This window comes from Leuciscus leuciscus (genome assembly GCF_965113295.1).
Source record: "Leuciscus leuciscus genome assembly, chromosome: 13".
Classification (NCBI taxonomy): domain Eukaryota; kingdom Metazoa; phylum Chordata; class Actinopteri; order Cypriniformes; family Leuciscidae; genus Leuciscus; species Leuciscus leuciscus.
The window spans coordinates 36272216-36279241 of record NC_138737.1 but is presented as its reverse complement, the minus strand read 5'-3'; the positions used below and the strand labels follow the sequence as shown (position 1 = coordinate 36279241).

The window sequence follows — 7026 nt, the reverse complement described above, 5'->3', positions numbered from 1 at the left end:
ATAAATCGACAAAAAGCTATGGAAATACAAATTCATTGCAATGGACGAAATCTTGTTCTTTCTTCCAGGCACAAGAGATTATGCTCCCCCTGAGTGGGTCAGGCATGGAAAGTATCATGGCAAGCCTGCAACAGTGTATTGTTTAGGCGTACTGATGTTCAAGATGCTGTCTGGGAAGTATCCTGGCGAGTACCGGTACCTCCCTCAGATGTTTGGTGAGCCCTCCTACACAGAAGACATTTCCAAAGGTGAGAGCATGTGGACGGGTCATACAGGAACTTTTATTACTGCTTAAAATAATGTGATCAGTTACACAAAGTATAACACTTACAATAATAACCGGACATCTCTCCCCTCTTCACAGAATGCAGAGATCTGATCTCTTCATGCATGGAAAGTAATCCAGCCAAGCGGATTAATATGGAAAAGATCCTCCTCCACGACTGGTTCCAGGTATCGATCCTCACCTAAAAATGTTTGGAAATAAGATACCGTCATGAGAGGAAGAACGAGAAACAAAAAAAAACAGAGAGTAGGTAAAGAAAAAACCTCATGTGCCTAAAAGAAAAAAGGTAAGGAAAGGAAGTATATGTAAGCGCTTTGAGGTCTCAGAAAAAGCGCTATATAAATGTAACGAATTATTATATATATATATATCCAGGGTGCGATTTGCCGGGGGGGATGCGTGGGATTTCCCCCTTTCTGGTCAAGGAATCCCTGCCTCTGCTTAATTATTTTTATCCCCGGTGGGGATAAATTTATCCCCCCCTCAAAGTGATCAGTGCTACTACACTAGTGGAGAGACGGATCACAAAACTTATCCCGGATCCGTGGTTTGATTAAAGTCAATTTTATTTTAAAATGCGCTACTTTGGCTGGCTCTGATATAGCTGCCGCGCGCAGCCTCTCTGTATTCACCACTCTGCAGACTTACTCAATGTCCCGCCCACGGCGCTATCTGATTGGTTACACCCGGTTACACCTCACGAGTAATAGCCTATCAACACTTGCGAGACGGTTGCAGCCGGTCCGCTGGGCAGTGGAGCTGTGTGTCGAAAACAAAGGAAGGCAGCATATTCTGCATATTACTGAAGCGGGAATAAACATCACAATCTGATTATCTGTTTCTATGATGACAAGCAGAGTTAGTGTCCCAGTCACACCACTGAGAATGGCCGAAGTTACACATGCGGTGTTTCAGTCAATTAAAGCCAAAGCAAAGGTTTTTAGATTACTGACTCACTCTTGAGCGTCTGGCGCGAGTGATTTCAATGTTAAGTCAATGTAGGTCCTGCGGCGCGAATGAGGCGTTTAGCGCGGCGCGGACGCATCCAGTTCGCGCAAATGAGGCGAAATGACTAACACAAATAATTAATCTGTCTTTTCTATCATTTCACTGTAGCCCAGCATCGCAATGTAAAGTTAACGTTATTACTTTAAACGCAGCAGTAAAACTGTTTACTGTAATAGTTTAACTTTGCAATCAATCCGTTATTCAGCAGAGGCTAGCCTAGAGAAGTCAGTGGCGCGATAGAACAATAAAATCCGGAATGGACCACCCACTGTCAGCGCTAGCCTTCTGATACAATAGATGACGTTGCGTCTAATTGATCTGATCCTGTCCATTAACTTTGATCCATTTACGGCTTTTCAGAATGTCACCAAGTACAAATATTTATGTTATTTCAGCGCAAAAACTCTAGCTAGCTAGCTGAGAACAATGAAAAGGGTACAGAGCAGTATATCATCGTATTTCACAGGACCATCACAAAAAAATCCTAAAACTGCAAATGAGAATGTTACTACTACAGGTAGGATGGGCGGCAACTCCCAGCCTCAGCAGAACTCACAGTCCCATGTTGACTCAAATGAACAAGGACCATACAACCCAGACTTACAAGCTAATGATTCGGTTTCTGGGGCTATTGTTGGAGGTTGCATTGAGCCGGGGCGCTTTGCTAAATGGAGAGAGGGTCGAGAGTGGCTTGCTGTCACCACAGATGGATCAGTTCAGTGTACAGCTTGCTCTGACATTAGAGATTTAGGCCCATATACACAAGAGAGGCTTCACATCGACTCTGCATTTATTAATGGCATAAAAGCAAAGTCTGCAAAAAAATTAAATGACAAAATAAGCAGACATGGAAAGTGTCAGTCCCACATCAAATGCATAGAAATTTTGCAGAGAAGACGCGAGACAGCAATTGAAAAGGCAGTAGATAACAGTGCAGCTCTGTGGAGAAAACACAATGAGAAGACTTTAAAAGTAACTGAGAATTGCATACGTACAGCCTATATGATCTGCCAAAACAACCTCTCATTCAAAATCCAGCCACAGCTGGTGGAACTGCAACAACTGAATGGTGTAAACCTGGGATGTATGCTGCATTCTGACAAGGCTTGTCGTAATATGCTCATGTTTATTGCAGAAAAAATGAGAACTCAGCTAGTGGACTTTATCAAAAACTCATCTGATAAGTTCAGTATTCTCATTGATGAGAGCACAACGGTGTCAAACAAAACATGCCTAATCATCTACATTAGGATTCCCTATGAAGGTGAGGTCTGCAACTTCTTCCTTCAACTTGTTGAGCTGCAGTCGTGCACTGGATCGGCCATCTGTGACATCCTGCTCCAAAGCCTTTATACACAGGGCATCTCTGAAGACATGTTGCGCACCCGGCTTATTGGCTTTGCAACAGATGGGGCCGCTGCTATGATGGGCCGATACAGAGGAGCAGCCACACTCCTACGTGAGAAGATCAATCCTAACCTGACCGTCATTCACTGTATGAACCACAAGTTAGAACTTGCGGTCCATGATGCTGTGAAACACATTACAGAGGCGAGCCATTTTCAGATGTTCATTGACTCTCTGTATTCATTTTTCTCTCAAAGCCCAAAACATATGAGAGAGTTTGAGTCTGCAGCTTCCGATCTGGGCATGCACGCTCGCAGAATAGGAAGAGTATTCGATGTGCGCTGGCTGTCCTCTTCCTGCACGTCTGTGACGGCTCTCTGGCAAAGCTATCCAGCCTTGGTCAAACTCTTTGGAGTGTTGATGGAAGACAAATCCAGATCTTCCGTGGAAAGAGCCAAATGTCGGGGCATTCATGGTAAAATGACACAGTGGCTTTTTTTGGTGGAGATGGCATTGGTAAAAGATGCACTGGAAACCCTGCAAGCCTTGTCCCTGTTTCTGCAGAGGAGAGATGCCACAGCTGTCAGTGCCAGTGCTGAGGTGGATGTTGCACTGAGAACACTGAGGTCTATGCGGCAAGCAGATGGTGTGAACGCAAGAGGCCTGAAGGAGGAATTTGAAAGTTTCCACTCTTTCAAGGGAGTGAATGTGTCTCAGACAAGTGACAGTGATCATCGGAAGGCAGAGGTCTTTCGTGAAAGACTGTTCGTTTCCCTGGCCGACAACATTGAGCGCAGGCTGGATGACAACGGAATTATTTCTGATGCAGCCGTTCTAAATCCGTCAAATTGGCCATCTGATGAAGACGAGCGCATCCTATATGGAGACAACAAACTTCTCACCATTCAGAAGACTCTCGCTGTTGAGGCTGCAACCAGTACCATACTCCTCAAGGAATTCCACCAATTCAAGTGTCATGGCACCACAGGAGACAATCTGCGCAAAGTGCTCCTCACTGTCTCCACACTCCCAGTGTCAACAGCTGAGTGTGAAAGGGGATTCAGCGCCATGAACCGTATTCTCACAGACGAAAGAAACCGAATAAACGTCTCCACACTGAACAACCTACTGTTCATTTCCATAAATGGGCCAGGAGTTGCCTACTTCCCTGCCCGGAGATTTGCAGAAATGTGGGTAAAAGAGGGACGACATGCCGCAGATGACGCTCCCACTGGAAAGCAGAAAAAGACGACAGAAGTCCGTCATCAAGGCAGACTGTTTTCCTAGAATGATGCATAGGCCTACACTATAGCCTATTTATGTTTAAGTTGACACTACGATGTGCCATATAGTTTTGCCATAAATATGTTTTTTGACATGAGTGGCACTATCCATACTGGGAGGGGGATTTAATTCTTGTTTTTTCGTTGTGCATGATCACAGTTCATATGTGTGGGGAAAGATAAGCTATTAGAGTAAAAATATTGCGTTAGGCTGCATTAGAGTTAATAAGAAAAAAGATTTTACAATTCCTGCAAATGCAGTGATGAAGTTCATGTTCTCATGATTCATTTTTATGAATTAAAATGTTTCTAAATGTGCTGGGGACAGAGACGCATTCATTTTTTTTTTCTCTTTCGCGCAGGTTATGTTTTGAAAGACGATGTCCTGTAGCTCAGGCACGACCCCACTTTTCAACAGGCCCACTTTTTTTCAAAAAAACCCCCCCAACTTTTACTATATCCTAATTTTGTCAAGAATTATAAAAAATCGTCAATAAGCTCATAATTTGTGCTAAAATAGTCTAAATGTTTAGTTTAAAAAAACATTTTAAAAGCTGGTTATATTTTGATGTTTCTGCGCAAGTTCAGCAGACAGTGAGGTTCGGGTTTGTTCCGATCAGAGCTCGTGAGCGGAGAGCGCATTTCTGAATATTACACTCCGCTCGCTCATTCCGCAGGGTCGCTCGCTCAACCCAGAATGGCCTGAGCCTGGCTCGAAAATATGTGGAATAAGGGCTGCTTCCGACTAAAGTTTTTTCTAGTCGACTAGTAGTTGTTTATTTAAGCCATTAGTGGACAAATCGCCCCTTTATATTAATTTGATTACTTATATAGCCTACACAGGATAATGAGCGTTTAATAGCCGCACTCAAGCGCACGACCGCACGCATAAAGCTTGCCACAAAGAACCGGTAAAAGTAATTGATGCCGATTCATAGTCCTTTGTGATGTGTGTGATCTAACACAGGGTTTCTCAACCTTTTGCTTACTGCGACCCACTTTTTTTTTGTATGCCAGTCATACGACCCACTAAGGCTGGAAATAATTCAATAACTGAAATGCCTCTCAGATCTATAGGCTACTACTATATGTTTATTATAATTAATTTCACAAAAACACAGACACATTTTCAATAGACAGACTATGAGGCAAACTGATTTTTTTTTTACTCACGTTAATGTGACACTTGAGACACTATAGTGGCGAGACCGAGACGGATCACAAAACGTATCACGGATCCGTGCGGTTTAATTAAAGTCAATTTTATTTTAAAATGCGCTTCTTTGGCTGGCTCTGATATAGCTGGAAGGCAGCATATTCAGGATATTACTAAAGCGGGAATAAACATCACAATATGATTATCCGCTTCTATGATGACAAGCAGAGTTAGTGCCCCAGTCACACCACTGTGAAGTTACACATAGGGCCTACGGAGTTTCACTTAATTGAGGCTAAAGCAAATGTTATTTGATTACTCACTTACTCTTGAGCGTCTGGCGCGAGTGATTTCAATTCAATGTAAAGACGCGTTTACGCGCGTCTAGAGGTCCTGCGGCGCGAATGAGGCGTTTAGCGCGCGCGGGCGCGTCCAGTTCGCGCGAATGAGGCGAAACACGAGATAATGCATGTCTTTTCTATCATTTCACTGTAGCTCAGCATCGCGATGTAAAGTTAACGTTATTACTTTAACAGCAGCAGTAAAACTGGGCCATTTAATTTTGCCATTCATAAATAAGTGTCTTGTCTAGCCGAGTGACACCATGGTACTGGGAGGGAGATTTAATTCTTGCATGTTTTTTAAAGTAAAAGTTTTTAAGTAAAAATATTGCGTTAGGCTACTTCATGAGTTAATAAGAATTTTTTTTTTACAATTCCTGCAAATGCAGTGATGAAGTTCATGTTCTCGTGATAATTATTTTTATGAATAAAAATGTTTCAAAACATCCATAGGCCTACTTCAAAACATACTTCTTTTTCTCACAAATCGCACCCTGAAATACAGCGTTAGAAGGCACGGCAATAATGAAGTAGCCTACGACATTCGAAAATCAGATTCGTTGGAGGACTGGCTGTTTACATGCAAAACTTTTGTTTCAATCTGTGCGCGTTTATGATTAGGTGTTTACATTAAGGCTTTTTAGTCCGATTGAGCCGCCAATGCGTTTATTAAAGGATTATTTTTTTGCACGTAAACGTAGTCTATTGCAATGAGACTATTGTGAAGCCCATTTATTAGCTGTGCTAGTGAACACAGAAGTCTTGCGACCCCCTATAGAATTATCAACCACCCACTTGTGGGTCGCGACCCACCGGTTGAGAAACCGGACCCTGATAACAAGCACACGGTAGTGAGTCGTTTAAAAACAGCAACAAACTCCAACAAAATAAAGTAATTTTATGCAAATCCACAGCCTTTTATCTACAGATCATGCATTATAATGTGAATATATCATATTGGAGAGAGTTTTACCGTGCATCCAGCCGGAAGAGGCGCGCGCGCTGTTTGAATACTGCTGGAGAATGATTGACAGCCGCAAAGGAGGGAAAACGAGTTTCCGTATACTTTAATGATGTAAACAGACTTATGTCCCTCACATTAAGCTATGGAATGACTTCAGATGACTTTGTCACCCGAACTGACATGAAAAAAGCGGGAGGCGCCGAAAAGCGCGCTGTTTGCATCCCTGCTTGTCAAAACGTGTCAAAGACACATCAAAAAGCTGCTGTAACAGTATACTGTAACCATTTGGCAATTAAAAAGCACATGTCACGACACATAATTCCCCGTCTTCTTTTACTAAAGAATATCTTTGACTTATTTACTTACCGGTAGTCTTCTTTCTTGACTTCTTTTGAAATTGTTGACCGGCGCGGCATGGACGGAGGCATGGACGGCGGGGGAGTACAGGGCTACTGTGTGCGAACTAAGGTCTAGAGTGGCTTGCCTGCCTGGTTGTGCATTGGGGATGAAATGCATAACTGATGCTACTAAAATTTATACTGGCCAGTGGGGTGAAAGCCCAATGGCGCCACCGCCACCCCTGGCCACCCCCTGGTGGCGCCATTGAGTGGATGATAGCCCTGAAGACGCCTAGCAATGAT

General features: G+C 43.2%; 1 long non-coding RNA gene across 1 annotated transcript; it reads left to right on the top strand.

The window, feature by feature from the left end:
• Window positions 1-668: 668 nt before the first annotated feature.
• LOC309512479 lies at window positions 669-5914 on the top strand. Its single transcript, XR_014211050.1, has 2 exons — window positions 669-1469; window positions 5742-5914. It is a non-coding gene; the product is annotated as an uncharacterized lncRNA (long non-coding RNA).
• Window positions 5915-7026: the final 1112 nt, after the last annotated feature.